Source organism: Ornithorhynchus anatinus, chromosome 1 (assembly GCF_004115215.2).
Source record: "Ornithorhynchus anatinus isolate Pmale09 chromosome 1, mOrnAna1.pri.v4, whole genome shotgun sequence".
Taxonomy (NCBI): Eukaryota; Metazoa; Chordata; class Mammalia; order Monotremata; family Ornithorhynchidae; genus Ornithorhynchus; species Ornithorhynchus anatinus.
The window spans coordinates 85646623-85665414 of NC_041728.1; the positions used below are offsets into that span (position 1 = coordinate 85646623).

Consider the following 18792-nt stretch of genomic DNA (forward strand, 5'->3'; position numbering starts at 1 on the left):
ATTTGAACCCATGACCTCTGACTCCAAAGCCCGTGCTCTTTCCACTGAGCCACGCTGCTTCAGTAGATCCCTGCAGTATCAGCGAAGAGTTGACAAGACATAAAAATCCATTCTGGCCATTTGGAAATCAGCTTATCTTCATGGTTCCTGTAAGGAATACTCTCCAAGTCCCAGGTAAAATCCCCCAGGCTATCCAGCTTAATTCCAAGGATGACTCCAGAGAGTTGAGCCCCACGTGGGACAAGGACTGCATCCAATCTGATTTGCTTGTATTCCCCCGAGCCTGTAGTGCAGTGCCTGGCACTTAGTAAATGCTTAACAAATACCACAGTTATTATTAATTATTATTGTTGTTGTTAAGACTGCTCTGTGCCCATGAGAACTTGCATAGAGGACCTTGCTCTATGGCATCCGGTTGGAGAGCTACGCATAAACGCTTAATACAGTGCTCTGCACACAGTAAGTGCTCAGTAAATATGATTGAATAAGTGAGCGACTCCAACCCATGGTAACAGAGCAACCAGCTTGCCTCCTCTAGCTTCAGAGGCCATCTGTTGACATTGTGCTCTCTATCCCTTTCTTCTGTCATTCAGATGCTTCTACAATTACTGTATCTTCTCGGCCTGAGGGGAGTGGACATAAAAATTAAAGGAGTTATTGATCGTTCATTGCTCACCTTCCTTGAGTTCTTAATGGGTGGAGAAAGACCTCTCTCATCTTCGTTTGTAGGGCCTTCAGTTAGGATAGAAACTGTGTATACTAATCAATCAATTAATGACATCTGTTGATCACTTACTGCATGAAGAGCACTACAAACACACAGACCTTACAGTCTAGTCAGGGGAGACAGATTTTGAAATTACACATACCAGAAGTGGCAGAATATAGGGGTGTGTTCATAAGTGCTGTGGGGTTGGCAGTGCTGGGTTGAGAATCCAGTTCTTAAAGGATACAGATAAAGAGACCTCTCTTTAACTGGAATGATATATACACCATATGCCCCCTCATCTAGACATCTACACAATCTTCGAAACATCTTGGCTTTCCTTCACCAGCACTTCACAACATATCTAGAGCATTTTTTTGGCATTGGCTCGATTTTAACTGTTCCTAATCACCATCTGTAGTTTGGAATGTGAACTGAACAAAGCCTTTGTTATAGTGGCTTCCCCTTTGGTGAAGGTAGATAACAATATTTACAAGGGGGGGGGTATCATAAATTCCTTAGCAACCTTGTCACATGAGAATTAATGGAGGTACAATCGATATTAAATGTTCAGTGAAATGAAATTTTCTTAAACTGCTTGATCTTTTGTAATCTACTGCTGCCACATGCTTTGATTAGCACCTTAGAAAACTGTGGATTAAATGGAGTTCTCAAGTATAAACTTTAATGTAGCAGTGAAAACACCTTTCAAATGAACAAGTGCTTTTTCTCCCAAAAATCTAAGTAGATGAATTTATTTTTAAAATGTTCTACTGATTTACTACTATTGTAATTTTTAAAATGCTTTAGTGCTTTATTATGTATCAACTAGAAAAATTTTGTACTTCTGGCACATTTTCCAGCCATTTGTGTAAATTTGGAATGAACTTTTAAAGGGAAATTAGAAGCAGGATAGAGCTTGGAATCATGGGAGTATAAAAGTAGTTAGAGTGTGGGCCTGGGAGTCAGAAGGACCTGGGTTCTAATCCTGATTCCACTACTTGTCTACTGTGTGACCCTGACTTAACTTATCTGTGCCTCAGTTCCCTCATCTATAAAAAGGGGATTAAGATTGAGCCCCAAATGGGACATGAACTGTGTCCAACCTGAATAGCTTGTGTCCACCCCAGAGTTTAGTAGTGCCTGGCACATAGTAGGCTCTTAAATACCATTAAAAAAGGGGACGAATGGTCACACTTGTGGTTTTTACTTTGGATTTTATTTTTGCTATTGTAAAAAAAAAATACTTTTGAGAAGGATTTCCATGGTGTGGAATGAAAAATGGGAATGTTTATTAGCAAGAGAGTTAATGGGGAACCCACCTTCATAATTTTTTCTTTAATAGAGGAGCCCATGCAGGCTGAGTTCTATGGACTGAGGCTGAGATGAGAGAGTGCTGGAGGTTTTCCCAGCTGGGTGAATTCACTAGCCATTGCCAGTACGCATAATGTAATTGTCAGCCCGTCATTCTTTCACCTGGCCCCCAAAAGGTCTTTTCCCTTTATTCACCTGCCCTCCCACCTCTCTCCTAAATTTCTGTTCTCTCAGCTCCCGAGCCTCCTGTCACCACCCTGCTGATGCCCCAAACACAGCTTTCTCCCCTCTCACTATGCTGGCCCTGCACCTCAAAACTCACCCAGGCTTTAAAGTTATTCTACACACCCTTGTTTCTCCCCTGCATCAATCAATCGATGGTATTTATTGCATGTTTACTGTGTGCAGAGCACTATACTCTCAGTACAGTACAAGAGAGTTGGTAGACACATTTCCTGCCCACCCGGAGCTTGCAGTCAAGAGAGGGAGAAGAACATTAATATAATTTGTTGTATATAATTTATAGATAGGCATATTGCGATTCCTCTCCAGCCTATAAGATCCAGAGCCCACAAAGATGGAGCAGAGAGCAGGGATGAGGCTTTGCTAGTTGTGGGGAGGGCAATAGGTGATCCTTTCTGTGGTATGTGGCAGGAAGGGGATGCCTGCCGAGTGGAGCAAAGAGGAGCAAAAAAATAAACTGACCTTCAGAGTGACAGGTAGAAGTGTCCGAGGGATTTACATTTTGCTTGCCAGTGGAAGTGAAAAAACCCATCTGCACTCAAGTCAGGTCAAACACAGTTCTTAGGGAAATGAATCATGGGAGGGTGGTTGGATTTCAAGTTATTAAATCACTGTTATTGGATAGCTTCAAACATTCACTTTTGGTACAAAAAAGACAAACAAACTTTGCTGAATGAGTTCTTTTCACCAAGCTGTGACTCCTGATCTTTGCCTTTTAGGCATTTATTGAGTTCTCTCTCTTCGTATTTATCTACTCTCTTCTCCAGCTACACCTCAACTTACACCCTTCAAACCCCTCAAGATAGTCTGTTCACTGTGCCTTCTCATCTCTCCTGATGCTGATTTATCTTTCATGGCTTTTCCCCTTCCTGGAATTCCCTTCCACCTGAAATCACACAGATCACAGCTCTCCTTATCTTCAGAGCACTTTTAAAATTACCCTTCCTCCTGGGGGGGGAGGAGGGCTCCTGATTAATTCCTATTCTCCCCAGGTTATGTGCCTCTAACTGCTATTTCAGCACTTCTGATCTTCCTAAACACTAGGGCAGTTCTGACCTCCCATAGTACCTTTTTTATACATCCTGATATCATCATCATCATCATCCATGGAATTTATTGAGTGTTTACAGTGTGCAGAGCACTGTATTAAGCGCTTGGGAGAACACAGTATAACAGAGCTGGTAGACGCGGTTCCTTCTCACAATGAACTTAGTCTTAAAGCACTAACTCATGAAAACATATCCTTCACCTTTAGCCTCCCTGTAAATTATTTTAGAGTGTGTTTTCCCCAGTAGACTGCAAACTCCTTGAGGGCAGGGAATCATTCAGTCCACGTCTCCTCACCCTCAGTGTTGTCCATTCGTCTCTACGTAAAAAAGAAACTCCATACCCTTACCTTTAAAGCACTCAATTAGCTTGCTTCCTCCTACCTTACCTTGCTGATTTCCTAATACAACCCAGCCCACATACTTTGCTCCTCTAATGCCGACCTCCGACCTGAGCTTTGATCACGTATGTTTTCTTGCTGACCCCTTTGCTTGCATCCTTCCTCTGGCCTGGAACTAGAGTTAAAGTTTCTCAGCCGATTCTAACATTTCAGGCCAGGTGATTTTTTCCTTAAGAGGATGCATCCACTTTCAGAACAGCCAACTTGCAGATACATTTCAAGGGTATCGAAGTTTATAATTGCTACCTAAAAAGTCTTTAAGACACATTTTCTTGTGCAAATGCAAGTTTGGCAAGTTTTCATGTGGAGCTCTTTAAGAGATGCCCAGTGTTTATTGTACATTTTGGACTGCACTTAATCGGGGCTGAAGGATGGATTCACCAACCAAAAGACAGGTTTACATTTTGGCAAAGGGAAATAAGGTGGAGGTGAGATGAAAGTGTAAGATAACAGAAAGTAGAGACTTTAATGACTTCCATTCATAGGCTATTCAGATTGTTTATTAGAAAAGCTTAGTTCTAGGGTTTCTCAGTGGTGTCTCTCTGAATGGATAATTGTCTAAATAAAAGAAGTGGGTAAGGGTAAGTAGGTATGAGGAGCAGCATGGCACAGGGATAGAACTCAGGCCTGGAAGATCATGGGTTCTAATCCTGACTCCACCACTTGTCTGCCGTGTAGCTTTGGGCAAGATACTTCACTTCTCTGTGCCTCGATTACAGTTTTATCTGTAAAATGGGGATGAAGACTGTGAGCCCTTTGTGGGACAGGGACTGCGTCCAACCTGATTTGCTTCTATCTATAGGCAGATAGTAAGCACTTAAAAATACTATTATTATTATTATTATTATTATTATTAAACAATCCAGGGTAATAACAGGGTCGAAGGAAAAGGATAGGGTAATTTTTCTCCTTCGGTTCAGTGAAGGTTTTATAAATCAGGGGTTCAGAAAGTGAGTGCTGGAAGCAAAAGTGGGCTGGTAGTAACTACTGTACATTATGTTCCAATTTTCTATCAGTTGGCATCAAAACCAAGACAACAAAGGGGTATGGAAATTCATAAAAAGGCAGATCAAGGCAAAACACTCTTCATGTTTCTTTAAGCTCTCTCTAGACTTGAAGTTAATTTTGGGCAGAGAACATATTTACCAATACTGTTTATATTGTTCAGTCCCAAGTGCTCAGTAGAGTGTTCCGTAAACATTAAGTAGTCAATAAATACAATCGATCACGGATGAAGAATGTGAGAAAGTAAGAGAAACCAGCCTATTTGAAGAAGAAATTAAATTTTCTGTGAGACATTTTTTGGGGTGTGCTTTTAAATGGCCAAGCATGTGTGTAACAACTTTTTAGTCAGATAAATTGGGATGCTTAATGCCACTGTTATGAAAGACCTCATACATGACAGTGCTTCACATGGGACCAATGTGAAGAAGGTCTAAGACCTTGGGCTCTAGCCTTGGCACTGTACTAAGCACAGCGTAGACAGAAGCTTGGGCACAGTCCATATAATAATGATGGCATTTGTTAAGCGCTTACTGTGTGCCAAGCACTGTTCCAAGCACTGAAAATAATGATGGTATTTAAGTGCTGACTATGTGCCAAGCACTGTTCTAAGCGCTAGGGTAGTTACAGGGTAATCAGTTTGTCCCACATGGGGTTTACAGTTTTAATCCCCATTTTACAGATGAGGTAACTGAGGCAGATAGAAGTTAAGTGACTTGCCCAGAGTGGCGGGGTCGGGATTAGAAGCCACGACCTCTGACTCCCAAGCCCGTGCTCTTTCCATTAAGCCATGCTGCCATATCCCACATGGGGCTCACAGATGAGGTAATCGAGGCATAGAGAAATTAAGTGATCTGTCCAAGGTCACACAGCAGGCAAGTGATGGGTCTGGGATTAAAACCCAGTTCCTTTTAATTCCCAACCCTGTTCTCTATTCACTAGACCAAGTGATAAAAGCATGGCTCAGTGGAAGGGAAACGGGCTTGGGAGTCAGAGGTCATAGGTTCTAATTCCCGCTCCACCATTTGTCAGCTGTGTGACTTTGGGCAAATCACTTCACTTCTCTGTGTCTCAGTTATCTCATCTGTAAAAGGGGCATTAAGACTGAGCCCCATGTGAGACAACCTGATCACCTTGTATCCTCCCCGGCGCTTAGAACAGTGCTTGGCACATAGTAAGTGCTTAACAAAATGCCATTATTTTTATTATTACTAGTGATGGTGATGAAGTGAGTGTCTGATCTAGAGATTTCAGGACCAAGGAATTGATTACAATGACATAGAGTAGAAATTGCACTCTCTCACCCCTATTAATTGTGTCCCTCCTTTTTTTTTATGATATTTGTTAAATGCTTACTGTGTGCTAGGCACTGTATTAAGCTCTGGGGTAGATACCAGTTTATCCAATTGGACACTGTCCCTGTCCCACGTGGGGCTCACAGCCTTATTCCTCATTTTACAGATGAGGGAACCGAGGCCCAGAGAAGTGAAATGACTTGCCCAAGGTCACTTGGGCGGCAGACGGACGGCAGAGTGAAGATTAGAATCCAGGTCTTTCCGACTCCCAGGCCTGTGCTCTATCCACTAGGCCATGCAGCTTCCCTTCTGGGGCATGAAATGCAGTGAACACCCAGGGGGGCAGGGATGCTACATATTGCAAAGTTTTTGCAGAGCTTTGTTACGTGCCAAATCAGTTTATGGCCAAAGTGGTTATGGTCTAGTGCCACTGTGGCAACACAGCCCAGAAGACCATTGCCTTGGTATTCCCTGCGATCTTTGCCGCTGATATTAGCTAGCCATTTCTTTTGGGATTCCTCACAGAGGACCCTGGTTGTTTCTTCGATCAGAAATTTTCACCACTAAATGGCCTAGCCCCAACAGGTGTTCCCCTATTCACCGTTCTTTCCACCGTACCAGTTGCAGGCCTTGATCTTTACTAGTGTAGCTTTGAGGTGGACAGCCTATATAATCTTTAATAGGGACTTCATTTTATTATTTTTATTATTATTGTTGTGTCAAGCATTTATTATATGCCAAGCTCCCTTCTCAGGGTTGCACCTGGAAAGTTTCCAGTACTCTACCAGTCTTGGCTATGGGAGGGAGAGTCAAGCAGAGGCCTACCCAATCCATTCCTAGCTTGGGCAGTGACTAGCAATCTGCTACAAGTCAAAACTCACCCATGCAGGGCAGTAGTGGCATGGGAGACAGTCGAGGGCGAAGACTCAAGTTTACTGTGTGGAAGGCGGCAATAGTAAACCATTCGTATTTTTACCAAGAAAACTCTATGGATATGCTACCAGAATGATTGCAGGCGGAGAGCGGGGCATTACGGGAGAGATGTGTCTGTGGTGTCGCTATGAGTCAGAAACGACTTGACAGCGTAAGACGACAGAATATGCCAAGCACTGAGCTAGGCATTGGGGTAGATACTAGATAATAGTCTCAAAGCAGTCTGTCTTGCAGGGGATTCACAGTTTGAGGTAATGAGAACATTTGTCGTAGTAGAAAGGGAAGGGGTTTGAGAGTCAGGAGACTTGGGTTCTCATTCCAGTTTCTTCGTTAGCCTGTAGCTTATAATTATTATAATTATGGATTTTTTTTCAGTGCTACTATCAATCAGTGGCGGTTATTGGGCGCTTACAGTGTGCAGAGCACTGTAGTAAGCGCTTGGGAGAGTATGATTCAAGAGAGTCAGTAGACAAGTTCTCTGTCCACAATGAACTTACAGTTTAGAGAAGACGACAGCCATTATTATAAATAAATAACTTATAAATGTGTACAAAAGTGCTTTGGGAAATGCCCAATGGGCACAGATCCAAGTGCATAGCTGACGCAAAAGGAAGAGGGAGACGGAAAAGAGGGCTTAATCGGGGAAGGTCTTGGAGAAAATGTGACCCTGTGTCAAATGCTGTCCTAAGCTCTGAAGTAGATACAAGATAATCAGTTTGTATGCAGTCCCTGGTCCACATGAAGCTCAATTCTAAGTGGGGGAGAGGAGGATTTAATTTCCATTTTACAGAGGAGGAAATTGAGACACAGATGAATGGTTCTAGATCACACAGCAGACAAGTGATGGAGTTCAGGATTAGAACCCAAGTTCTCTAACTCACAGACTGTGCTCTTTCCACTAAGCCGAACTACTTTCTGATCTTGGCAAAGTCACTTGACTTCTTTGAGCCGAAGTTTCCTCGTGTGTCAAAATAAAGGCAAGATGTTTGCTTTCCCTCCTCTTCAGACTGTGAGCCCCGTGTTGATCAGAGATTGTGTCCAACTGCTTATATTGTAATTAGAACAGCTCTTAGTTCAGTGCTTGGCACATACCGCAAATACCACAATTAGATATCTTTCCCAATTTAATGGAAACTGAGGCACAAAGAGGGTAAGTCAATCAGTAGTATTTTTTGAGTGCTTACTCTGTGTCAAGCACTATGTCAAGCACTTGGAAGAGTACAGTAGATTCAGTAGCTATGATTCAGTGACTTTCCCACTATCACTTAGGGGTAAAAGGCAAGAGCTAAGACCACAACCCAGGCCTTGTGATTCCCAGACTCATGCTGTTTTCATTAGGTCTTGCTACCTATAATGGGTTTTTTTTGGTGTAAAATGCTATTAGATGTTTTGTTAATCAACTTTTCACTCCTGTATAGTAACTGGAATTACTTTTCTTACTTGTACTAGGGACCCTGACACTTTGAAGAACAAGATTTTTTAAAAAAAGTGGCTGCCGGTTGTGTTGGGGATGAGATACTGATTGACATCTGACTGCATCTTGTGAAATTACTGTTTTAAGGTAAGTGATACACTTTGGGAAGCAGAGCCATGTGACTCTAGTCACATGGGAGGGATCATTCACCATGGAGTTACAAATGGCCTTTCTTAACATGTAGACATGAGAAATGGCATAAAGGGGCTGGTAGAGAGTGGAAATGAGAGATTTTATTTTGTAGTAGTGATTCTAGTAATAGTGATGGTATTTGTTAAGCACTTACTATGTGCAAAGCACTGTTCTAAGCTCTGGGGGGATACAAGGTGATCAGGTTGTCCCATGTGGGTCTCACAATCTTAATCCCCATTTTACAGATGAGGGAACTGAGGCACAGAGAAGTTAAATGACTTGCCCAAAGTCACACAGCTGACAAGTGGCAGAGCTGGGATTAGAACCTATGACCTGACTCCCAAACCCCTGCTCTTTCCACTGAGTCACGCTGCTTCTCCGAGTAGCTTTAATTTGGTGGATTTGGTCTCGGTGTGACCTCACTTGTGTTCGAAGCAGCATGACCCAGTGGCAAGAGCCCAGACTTCGGAGTCAGTGGACGTGGGCTTCTCCATTTGTCTGTTGTGTGACCTTGGACAAGTCACTGCACTTCTCTGTGCCTCACTTACCACACCTGTAAAATGGGGATCAATGGCATCAATAGCATCAATATAAATAAATAGAATGTAGATAAATACACATCATTAATAAAATAAATAGAATAGATATAATAATAATGTTGGTATTTGTTAAGCGCTTACTATATGTACATATATGCACAAGTGCTATGGGGTGGGGGGCGGTAGAGCGGAGGGAGTTGGCGATGGGGTGGGGAGGAGGAACGGGGAAAAGGGGGGTCTCAGTCTCGGAAGACCTCCTGGAGGAGGTGAGCTTTCAGTACAGTTGGAGCGCAACAGTCAGTGATTTTTTGAGGAGCGGGACTCAACAGTTTTTTAGAAAATGATCCAGGCAGCAGAGTGAAGTGTGAACTGGAAAGGGGAGAGACAGGAGGCAGGGAAGTCAGCGAGGGAACTGGTGCAATAGTCAAGGTGGGAAATAAGTGTTTGGATCAACAGTGTATTAACAGTTTGAATGGAGAGGGAAGGGCAGATTTTAGAGATGTTGTGAAAGAAGAATTGACAGGATTTGGTGGTTCATCTATATGGAATCAAGCCTCATATTTGATCATTTCTCCTCACATAGTTTCTTGGAACAACCCCTAAAGGACTCTTAAGAAGCCACCTAGATAGGTGGTTTATATCCAGATATGGAGTGTATTATGTCAATGATGTTGAATCCCAAAGTGCATTCCGAAGAGTGGCAAAGAATTTGTATTAGATTTGAGGATTGGGGCCTACGTACCTGAGTAGGAATTGAAAGTCACTGGATTTAGCATGGCCTTAGATTAGTGAGATTAGCTAAAAAAAATAGGAAAGGCACATTGGAGATGTTTCTGTCTGCTTCCCATTCCGTGATGGAACTAATGTGCCTACCAACTCCGTTGTGTAATATTCTCCCACATGCTTAGTACAGTGATCTGCACACAGTAAGGACTCAATAAATACCACTGGCTGATTCGATGGGCGGTAAGACTATATTATCCAAAGGCGTTACAGTGTTGAATGCTGTCATTTTTCTGAGAAGACTCCTTTAACAGGCACCCGCTGGCTTGTTTTTCGATAATGTGAGGCTAAATTGCCATTATGTTTAGGGGAGACAGGGCATAGGAAGACCCAAGAGGACAGATTTCACTGATCAGAGGGCATCACGTTGAGACTGTGAGCCCCACATGGGACGTGGACTGTGTCCAACCCGATCTGCTTGTATTCACCCCAGCGCTTAGTACAGTGCTTGGCACATAGTTAAGTGCTGAACAAATACCATAATTATTATTATTATTATTAACAGGTCTGTTGCGACTCTAGGAAGAAATGGCAGTCCCCTTTTCATGGCTTGAACTGCAAATAGGTCCTGCTTTTGTCAAAAAGATACATGAAAATGTTACTAAGGACTGTAAGCTCATTGTGGCAGGGAATTTGTCTGCTAACTCTGTTGCATTGTACTCTCCCAAGCACTTAGTATAGCGCTCTGCACACAGTAAGCCCTCAGTAAGTACATTTGCTTGAAAGGATTTGTTTGTTTTTCTCCTTCAGAATCTCACTTGCTCTTTTTTCTTAGGTTATGATCCTATTTGATTTGGGTACATTTTTTTCCTCCCTTCTCCTCAGTGACTCCTTCAGCTAGGACAATTTTCCCCATCCACATTTACCAAGATTTTCCTCCTTCCAGGTTTTCCTGAAATGTCTCTTCCTCCATGAAAATATAGAGTATAGAGAAAAATGTCTTCTCTTCTTCCACACCTTCCTTCCCCTTGCATAAGAAACTCCCACATTCCACATCACCAATACCAGGAACACCACGGTGTCTGTATAGTGTAAATATTTATTCATTGTTTTATTCTTGTGATATAGTCTTTTGTGTGCAAATATTTTCAGGAGGCTCATCCTCAATTTATCCCTTTTAGAACACGAACCCCTTGAGGGTAGGGATCATTTCCAGCGTGGCTCTGAATAATGCTTGGAGCAGCACCGCCCTTAATACTATCTGATGTTCATTATTTCAAAGAAATTAACTTATTTTGTAGCGGGAGCTTTTCTTTAAGTTTAAGAAAGCAAGGAAACTAGTAAGCAGTTGTTTGTCAATTGAAAAGGAATTTACCAAACAGGCCAGTGACCAAAGATTAAAATACCTCCAACGTTACTAGTTCTTGGGAAACTCAGGAGAAGAATCTAATTCTGATTATTCTTATTAAGTTTCTTCCTGCCTGGTCTTGAATGCATAAACACACACACACACACACGTGCGCACATGTTCTGGAATGCTCATTTAGGGTGGCCCATCCAAAATTGTTCTCATCTAAGGTTAAAGGGTTTATTTTTAAATGGGTGGTCATGTGTGTACCTGATGTGTCCCTAAAAGGAATACGGAGAGAGGAGTGTGGGATTGAAGGGAGTCCTTGGATTGTAAAGTAGGGCAAGACAGATTTTGATTAAATGAATGTGACCTCAAAGTAGTGTTTGACCCACTAGATTGTCTTCTCTGCCCCAGTGGTGGGAGGAATTTCAGAGAATTCATGATTTTCTTTCTCCCAATCCCTTTTGAGGCTTTTCTTTCATTCATTAATTCATTCATTCATTCATTCATTCAGTCGTATTTATTGAGCACTTACTGTGTGCAGACTACTGTTCTAAGTGCTTGGGAGAGTACAATACAACAATAAACAGGCACATTCCCTGCCCACACACATTCCCTTACAGTCTAGATGAGGGGAGACAGACATCAATACAAATAAATATTCATTCATTCAATAGTATTTATTGAGCGCTTACTATGTGCAGAGCACTGTACTAAGCGCTTGGGATGAACAAGTCGGCAACAGATAGAGACAGTCCCTGCCGTTTGACGGGCTTACGGTCTAATCGGGGGAGACGGACAGACGAGAACAATGGCAATAAACAGCGTCAAGGGGAAGAACATCTCGTAAAAACAATGGCAACTAAATAGAATCAAGGCGATGTACAATTCATTAACAAAATAAATAGGGTAACGAAAATATATACAGTTGAGCGGACGAGTACGGTGCTGTGGGGATGGGAAGGGAGAGGTGGAGGAGCAGAGGGAAAAGGGGAAAATGAGGCTTTAGCTGCGGAGAGGTAAAGGGGGGATGGCAGAGGGAGTAGAGGGGGAAGAGGAGCTCAGTCTGGGAATGCCTCTTGGAGGAGGTGATTTTTAAGTAGGGTTTTGAAGAGGGAAAGAGAATCAGTTATGTATATAAGTGTGTTGGGCTAGGAGAGGGGAAAAAACAAAGGGAGCAAGTCAGGGTGATGCAGAAGAGAGTGGGAGAAGAGGAAAGGTGAGACTTAATCTAGGAAGACCTTGGAGGAGATGTGCCTTCAATAAGGGAGGAGAGGAACTCATCTATTGATATATATATATATATATATATATATATATAGGTACATTTCTAGGCATTTGGCCATTTTACTTGGAAAAAAGAAAGCTTTTTAGTCTGAGTTTAAATAGGGTTCAAGTCCATTTTTCTTCTCTTGGCCTTACATTTTAGCCAGCTGCCTGCATGTTGTTTTAGCTTTTGATCCAGGTGAATTTTTCAATATGAGGGGCAAAAGGATTTAGCTTTGGGGGAAATGACCTGCCACTTGTCTGGACTGTCTAGCATTAGTATATATTTGGCTTTTTGGTCTTCCTCAGGAGAGATCAGCCTATCTGGACACTTTGGGGACCAGTGAGGACATAGTGATAAACTAAGGCTGAGAGCATTCATATTGGTAGTGTGTAGACAGCAGGAGCCATTTATTCCAAGCACTTAGTACAGTGCTCTGCACATTCATTCATTCATTCAGTAGTATTTATTGAGCGCTTACTATGTGCAGATCACTGTACTAAGCACTTGGAATGTACAATTCGGCAACAGAGACAATCCCTGCCCACTGACGGGCTTACAGTCTTATCGGGAGAGACAGACAAAAACAATAGCAATAAATAGAATCAAGGGCATGTACATCTCATTAACAAAATAAATAGGGTAATAAAAATATATACCAATGAGCAAATGAGCACAGTGCTGAGGGGAAGGGAGAGGGGGAGGAGCAGAGGGAAAGGGGGGAAATGGGGCTTAACTGAGGGGAGGTGAAGGGGGGGGGGCAGAGAGGCAGCACATAGTAAGTGCTCAATAAATTCTATTGTATGAATGAAATTCCCAAGTACCTAGTACTGTCCCCTCTACCCAGTAGAATTTCAAGGTATAGTGTGGTGATGATGTCTCCTTTGTATGATGTGAAAAAGCCTGTAATGCCCATTATAGTGCTAGGACCCTAGGTGATAATGCCTCCTCAGGGTGCATGTCAAGTATAACTGTGTTCATTCAATTTACACCCTCTAAGAACTCTAGGCTATCACTGGTAACCAAACTCAAATCAAGTTGCTGATGGGGATTTTTCGACTGAGCCAATTTTACTTTCATTCTTCCATTTCACTTTGAGAAGCAGGGGTCCTGAAAATTGCTTTAGTTTCTAAACTCTTTTGGTTGCTGACTGGCAGGAACTATGGCTTCATGTTGTTGGGTTTTTTGAGGCTTCACACCTTGGCTGAGACTAAAACACAAAATCCCAGGTTTAGGAGGCCAGTGGCTTTATCCTTTAGGTCAGTTGTGGTAGTTTGGGGGAAAGCACTGAAACTTGGCTCACCGCATAAGGAACAGCTTTTTAGTGTACATGGTGTGACTGAGATGGTGGGTGCTGCATAAATGAACTTCACCATCAGTTGTGTCTTCAAATAGTATGTCATTAATTTATAGATGCTACTCTTCTTGTATATATATATATACAAATAACATTAATAAATGAGTGATAGAAAACAAACAGAGAATGTTGATGTGGGTTTTTAGAGAAGCATTTGATATCAGCCTTTTCAGTGGGAAAATACATTTGAGTTATTTTATGTGAGACCTGCTTCATGGGCCACGAGTAAAGGAGTCATGGCATATCAGTAAGGTATAATAATAATAATGGCATTTGTTAAGTGTTTACTATGTGCCAAGCCTTGTTCTAAGCACTGGGGTAGATAGCGTAAGGTAGCAAGGTAATCAGGTTGTCTCATGTGGGTATCGGGATAGCTTGAGTGATGACCATCTGAATGGTTGTCTAATTCTTGAGTGCTCCCACCATTGCCCCCTCACCCCCAAACATTTATTCAAATCTGGGCTTCTTCAGGACTTTGGAAGAAGCTGGGTGCTCATTCTTATTGAGACAAACCATTGGGTATTAAAATGTAAGGTGGTCATATTTTTTTTAAATGATATTTGTTAAGCACTTGCACATGCTAGACACTGGTATAGTCGCTAGGGTAGGTATATATTAGTTAGATTGGACACAGTCCATGTCCTGTACGGGGCTCACAGTCTAAGAAAGAGGAAGAACAGGTATTGAATCCCCATTTTTACAGTTGAAGAAACTGAGGCACAGTGAAGCAACTTGCCCAAGGTCACACAGCAAGAAATAGGCAGAGCCAGGATTAGAACCCAGGTCCTCTGACTCCCAGGCCTCTGTTCTTTCCATTAGGCCATGCTGCTTCCCTGCATTCATCTGGTTTTATATTGATCGGAGAGTGTGCTGAACTGGTCTCTGTCCAGAATGTGTAAGGCACACCATGACTCCATATGTGGCATTTTTATTTTCGGCATTCAGCCTCCCCCTACATCTTGGCTCCTGTTACTGCGTTCTGTGGGTGGACAGTAGCTCCCAAGCTTTCAGGAATCTCCTTGGCGAATCACTGTAGGTTTGGACAGACTAGGGTGGACATCCGCAAGATGTTCCATATGACATTGGTACATCACCTTGTGTGCCCAGGAGATGCATGTGGCGCTACAAGTATCCACAAATGCCATCGCTCTTCACCCTAGAACCACCGCTCATGGAAAAACCTGAAGTAATGTAGAGGAGTGCCTGAATAAGGGTTTGAATCCACACCACACTCTGGATGCAGACATAGGCCATTAGAGTTGCTGGGGTTGTACATTCCAGTGATGCCTTCCATTGATCAGGTCCATGCTGTGAGTGTGGGCTCATTAAGTATCTGTTATATGAGGGGCGATGAAGACTTCTGATGATGTCGTATCTGCAGAGTCCTCCCAAATTATAGATTGGAGAATAAGAAAAGTGCCACCTGCTAAAACTGCAAACTAAGATTCATGCTAACCAATTTGAAAATCAAGCAACTGCAAGTAGTCCAAAATTGTGCCTGTATCATATCCACTTGGTGAGTGTTTTCCAAACAATTAGAAACAGTATCTAAAGTTACATTTTAAGCAGTTCATATCCAAGTCCTCCTTTCACTGCCCCAGTCCCCTCTGGTTCACTCACACCCAGAGATACTAATTGAGGCTGAGTAGCAGAAAGGTTAGAACCTGGAATGAAGAAAACTTTCCAAACCTCAGCTGCTGACCAAATAAGATGACTAAACTTTAGAAACTCAAGAGGAGGATGAGGCCTTAAGTGGGGACAAGGCCAAGGGGTGGGGTAAGAGAAGAAAGGAAAAGGAGAGGGAGGAGACTAACTCTCCCTGATGGAACTTCCTGTGCCTGGAGGTGGTAAGTCACAAGCAGCTTGGGCCATTTCCAAACTGATCATCCCGAGCCGGGGTGAGGTTTCCGACAGAGCTGGGTAATGTGTTTCCCGGCCCAAGGGAGGCACTCCAACTTTAATGGTGGTAGGTCCAACAGCAGCAAAGGCGTCAGCTGCTGCTGAAGAGGAGACAGCAGTAGTTGGGTAGGGATTGTCTCTATTTGTGGCCCAATTATACTTTCCAAGTGCTTAGTACAGTGCTTTGCAAACAGTAAGTGCTCAATAATGAATGAATGAATGTAGCAGCTGCCATTACCACCGTGGCTAAGGGATATGTCCCACCAATCCAAAAGCATGACCTTCGATAGGTGACCCCGACGACCTATCAGGTGGTAAGACCAAACCCCAAAAGTATGTCTATCAGCTACTTCGAGTTTTGCTCCAGAGGATTTCCATTAACGGTCCCTGTTGTCACCCACAATGATAGAATCCCATACGGTATTTTGAAGCGCCTCTGTATATTCCCTTAGTCCTTGAAAAGCTGTGTTCAGCTCATGGATCCTTCTTAATTACCTCTAACCATCTTAGGAATGTCTTTATTTTACATAGGCAAGTTGAGTCTATTTTGACAGGCTAATGATCTTCAGTCAGAAACCTTCACGGATGGCATAGCTGTAGCAGGCACTCTCCCAGATTCTGGCAGTTTCACCTCACCCGCCCACCCCTGCCCCCATCTTGAACGACGAGTCAGAACTTGTTATAGAAATGATCCCTGGAAGCGTAGTCTGGGACGTTTTGCGTGGCGGACGCTCAAAGCCAAATTGGGTGGGGCAAAGCCACAGTGACTACCCTTACAACTGTCTGCATGGCCTTGACACTTGGGGCAAAATTGGATTTTGTTCATAAAATTCTCCCCAATGGACTGCACCCCTACCTGCCTTCTCACTTGTTGCACCCAGTCCCCAGCGGGTACATGATTGGCAGGGGCAAGAGAATGCGCAAACGACTAGCACTACCATCGGTCACTTCACCAAGGCTCATCTGTTGTTTAGCGTGGGAGGCTCTATTATCACAAGGAACTAGCGAGTCTACTGAGGTGAGCCTAAAGTCACCTGGTGAAAAGATATAAATGTAAGGAACACATTGGCTGACATTAGATGTCAGTAATTTCACGTTAACCAGATAATTCAGAAAAATTCTTTTTTTTCCCTGATTTTGACGAAGATGAGTAAGAAGGACTATGAATTATGACCTGTCCCAAAGCAGTAAAGGCATGCTGGACATTTCTTTCTGTGATCTTCCTCTGTCTTAACCCTCATCTCACCATCACTGGTGGTTTACTAAAGAGAAAAAATAAACTGCAAATTTAAGGTATCCTAGGCAGCCCTCTGTTATGTCCTAGAAATTCCATAATCCTTAATAAAACAATGGAAAGTCTATATTGACATAGTCGTACTGTGTGCGGTTAGTTGTATTAAACTCTTAGGAAAGTACAATAGCATTAGTAGATAATGATTTCTGCCCCTGAGGAGCATACAGTGTAGCAGAGGAACCATGCACTAAAATAAGTTACAGAGAAGTGGAAGTAATAGTTTGAAGAGGTGTAGACTGTAAGCTTCTTGTGGGCAGGGAAGGTGTCAACCAACTCTGTACTGTACTTTCCCAAGCGCTTAGTATAGTGCTTTACATACAGTAAGCACTCAAAGACTATCGATTAATTGATTGAGATGTATTTAAGTGGTACAGGAGGTGTGAATAGCTAAGTGCTTAGGGGATGTGAAAGTGTGGAAATGACAACTGTCAGGTATAAAGAATGGGGAGATGAGAGATTAATCCAGAATAGGCCTCCTGGAGGAAAAGATGATTTCTAGAGGGCTTTGAAAATGAGAAGAGAAGTGGTCTGCTGGATTTAAAGTGGGAGGGAGTTCTAAGCAGTGCCTTGACCAAGAGGTCAGCACCAGGAGAGACAAGAACGAGACACAGGGAATAGTGTAGTGGGAAATGAGAATAGATAGGAAGTAGGGAGAATGCTGATTGAGTGCAAAGGCCCAATGGTAAGGAGTTTCTGCTTGATGTTGAGAGGAATCGACAATCATTTGAGGGATTTGAGTGGGAAAATGCATACAGGCTATTTTAGAAAATCCATACAGCAGAGTAAAGTATGAATGGGAGAGAGACTGGAGGCGGGGAGGTCAGCATGGAGGCCGGTACAGTAGTCAAGCTTGGAATATGCCAACTGCCTAGACCAACATGTTAGCCATTTGGATGGAGGGAAACACAGGGATTCTGGAAATGAGGAAAAACTGATAGGATTTGGCTACAGGCTGACTCCTGGGGTTGAAAGAGAAGGTGGATTAAAGGAAAATGCCAACTTTCAGGGCTTGAGATACAAGGAGGATGGTGGTGGTGTCAACTGTGATGGGAAAGTTAGGTGAAGGACAGGATTTTGGAGGGAAAATGAGGAGTTAAAATACATTCTATGACAGTTTGGGAAAACAATTTTCTATCTCCTTCTCTATTTATATAGCACTTAATATCACAGTGCCTAGGCACGTACCTAGTACTTTATCTTCTAGAAATGTACTGGATCGAGTCCCAGAGGGGGAAAGGAATCTAGTTATCTGATCTTAATCAGGAAATGTGTATTGTAGTTCAACAAACTGTTTTCGGTAAACTTTGGTTTCTGAATTCAGAAAGACCTTTCTCTTTTTATAGCTGTGTCCCCTTTCTCTCCCTACCCCTCCAGTTACGAGCAGCCTGCTCCTGCCCTCCTTACCTCACAACCCCGCTCCCCACTCTTTGTTTTGAATTCCTAAACCTGTATTTCTAACCTCTCTAGATTGCAATCAAGAAATTTTCATCCTGATTGCCATTTATGCTTTTGCTATTTTGGAAAACTTTTCTGTCTCAACATCCCCATCTGTCAAACTTGGCTGCCCTATCTCATTGCACTGTCAGGAACAACGGTTAGGAAAAGCTGAATGCTTCAAAATAGACAGTGGGAATCTACTTAGGCAGGACTGTATCTTTCTAGCTAAAAGTTCTGCATCTATCAAATGCCCATTTCTGTTGGGTTTTTGATTAAGACAAATAAATGCTATCATAATAGGCTCTCAAGATGAACCAGAATTGTTGGTCTGCATGCCAGGAAAAATGGTGGGCGTTCAAAAAGTGCAAAGGAGTTTGAC

The 18792-nt window shown here is 42.7% G+C and overlaps 1 protein-coding gene across 2 annotated transcripts in view; it reads left to right on the forward strand.

The window, feature by feature from the left end:
• The window catches only part of HPCAL1 (hippocalcin like 1), a 158792-nt gene that overhangs the window by 68757 nt on the left and 71243 nt on the right, over positions 1-18792 (forward strand). For both annotated transcript variants that reach the window (XM_029072478.2, XM_029072489.2), the window contains exon 2: positions 8390-8501. The gene's annotated coding sequence lies outside the window, so the exon portion shown is untranslated. The remainder of the gene's footprint in view (positions 1-8389; positions 8502-18792) is intronic.